Source organism: Corapipo altera, unplaced genomic scaffold (assembly GCF_003945725.1).
Source record: "Corapipo altera isolate COAL_440 unplaced genomic scaffold, ASM394572v1 62, whole genome shotgun sequence".
In the NCBI taxonomy this organism is placed as follows: domain Eukaryota; kingdom Metazoa; phylum Chordata; class Aves; order Passeriformes; family Pipridae; genus Corapipo; species Corapipo altera.
Genome location: NW_020884894.1, coordinates 2,920,036 through 2,923,215, shown reverse-complemented (window position 1 = coordinate 2,923,215; position 3,180 = coordinate 2,920,036).

The window sequence follows — 3,180 nt, the reverse complement described above, 5'->3', positions numbered from 1 at the left end:
AAATTTATAAAGGGAACAATAATATGCTTAGAGAAGATTGTCTTTTTTAGTACATTCTCTTAACCTGCAGTGTTTATGCATCTATTCTATAAATGATTATAAGTCATAAAAACAAACCAGAAAGAGAACATTAACAGAGATTCTCATCTACTTGAAGGTATCTAACACTGCTGGCTAGGAGGGCATAAAAGCATAGCAAGTAAGAAGAAACAAAACTGCCTTTAACAATGAAAAAGAGAATTCCTTTAAGCCTTCATGCCATGCCTCCAGACTGAGCTAGCTAACTAAATCCAAAATGCTTTTCTTTGGCAACAAATGTCCTTCCCCACTATGTTGTTTCCTCTGCAGTACTGGGGACCTCAGGGCTTTAAATACAAGTGTTTCTTTTCCTATCAACAGTACAGTTTCTGCTGAAATAAATTATAGCACAGTACAAGTTCTGTGGGATTTATTCAGATTTCAAGAACAACATTAAAATTAACCAGTCTAATGAGAACCATACAAAACATCAGTAATGAGGATTTACACTGGGCAGATAGAATGAAGGTTTTCTGAAAAAAGAAATAAATCAGTGAGTCACCTACAGAGCAATGGTATTTGTATTCTAGAGAGAGACAAAACAGAGGATTTACTAAAACTAGTGATTTTCATCTCAAAGGTCCCATCACAAAATTAATGAATCCACAGCTGTTGCAAAACTATTCGAAAAATCAACATGTTTCAGGAGCATGGTACAAACTTTCAATTCTCCTGTGAATGGTCTACAATAAATGCTTGAGTTTGGGTTCATAAATTAATCTCAGCATCACTGTGGTCATTCAAGGAGATGAATTATGCATTATTTGTTTATGAAGCGTTACAAACACATAACAAATAGTGTTAAAGCTTCTCTTAGCCCAGATAAAAGTACTGAAGACTACCATGCTCATTCTGTAGTAAGAAATTTATTTGCATCTGAAAAAGTAAACAGAAAGACCTGGTTTGTGTCAGCTAGTATATCCAAGTCTTGCATAACATGATATAACAGACACTTGAGAAAAAGGATTTTTGGTTTGTTTCCCCCACACACACACTATTTTTAGCACTTTGGATTAAAACAAGCAAAAATACACCACTATCAGAAAAACAACTTCAGTAATTCTCCAAAGAGAATCAGGCATTCTCCCATGCCTGATTTTACTTCACCCAAGGCAGTAATGTCAAAAATATTCCCAAAAGACTGTACACAAATCACTGATATGGTGCTGGAAAGGATAAATTATTGTATTCACAAGAATCCTTCAAAATGACAGTAAAATGGCAACTCTCACTTGGCAGCCTGATTTTCTGAGTTCTGCTGCAGTGAATGGTTGGTTTTTCTTCTCCCAGCAAGAAGCAACTGATGAGTAACTGGCCCACAGCACAAATACTTTGTATTTGTAGCTGCAATAAATGATCTCTCTCTTCAAAGCACAGATGTTTTACAGAAAAACTGCACAGGACTTTTGCCCCACAACCCTGGCAGGTTCCTGTGCCTCTCATGGATGAGTAGGAGGGCACCTGTTCAACTACTGTTCTTAGGGAGGCTATAATCCCTCCTTGTGTATATTTTCTGCTAATACTTTCCACATATAAACCAAAATTATTGGAATCAATATATATATATATATATATATATAAAATGCAAATACTTTGTAAGACCCTAGCCTTGAAAGTTATCTTTGTCAGAAAACTGTACTTATATTCAGAAATATTGATAATTAGATATGAGAACAGGCAAACATGGAATAGTATTTGGATCTCATTTCTCTTTGAAGTTGTTTCTGAAATCCCCTTATCATGCAGGCATTGTCATGTTGTCCTTCCTGTCTTTTGATGGCATTGGCCAAAAGAAACAGAGAAAGTTCACTAACTCTTCTAAAATTAAGATTTCTTCACAATGCGGGTTTTCAGATTCAGTCCTGTCAGCCTCTGCTTCTGTTCTATGATTCACATGAGCTTTGGGTCAAGCCTCAAGTGACAAAATGAATTTACTGTTTCTGGATATTTATTTTTTTTACCTTAACACTGTCTGCTTCCCAGTACTGGAGTATTCATTACCTTAGAGCAGTTAATAGTGGGCTCATGAGAACTCATTTGTATCTTGAAGCTTTTATATTAAATATCTCATTGCCTAAATTGACTAAAAAAAGTCTTTACCTGATTACAATTTCAACTCCTGTGTTGGAGCTGACTCCGATTTGCTCTAAATGCGTTTATTCAGAACACTTTACTTGTCATGCAAAAATACATTGTACATTACAGAATATAAATGCTAGAGGTTAAGAGGCAGCTGGAGTAGATGTTATGTGGCAAATTGACACATCCCCCTCACACAGATTGCAGTGTCACTGCCCTAACGACAGTGCAATTTGCATATAGAAAAGGATAAACCTTAAAAGACAGCAGCAGTTTATTAATTTTAATGTAATCTACCCAAAAACGCACAAAGGAGAAGTAAATATTTATCCATGGGATGTCAGCTATCTCTTTTAGTCCATCATGATACATTATTATTTCCTTTGTATCTAAATGACCTGTCAGACTGGAACACAGCTCTGAACCAACCTTCATGACAGAAATTAACTCTTCAAAAAATATTTTGCAGTTCCTTGCAATGCAAGGCATCAAGATGCCAAGTCGTTTTGTAAGAGAGAAAATGGAGGACAAGGACAAATAAAGAATTAGTTACCTGACTTTATTATTCACAGGCAATAGGGTTTTGTTCTTTAAAATCATTTTAAGATTCTTGTTGTTGTCATTCCTTTGAAACAAAATCAGCTATCCCTTAACTGACAATTAAACAATCATTAAGGGATTGAAATCAATATCAAAAAAGAGACTAAGCAGCCTCAAGAGCCTTAGATTTAATTCATTCAAAACCCCACAGAACACCTAATCTGCATTCCTGCATGCCCCTAAGCTGATTTTTAGTTTTATATATATAGTTTTTGAGCTTGCAAACTCCATACATGTAATTTTCACATGCAAATACTTAAAGCTGATATGAAAACATTTGGCTTCCTACAGGGACAGGAACAGACACAACCTAAATACCTGCGCCTTTTGTTAGTGGCACCCATGTCACAGGGCCAAAGTAATTCTCACCTGAGCTGGCACAAACCCTTGTCTAGCCCACCCTCAAAGCTGTATCTTTATTAA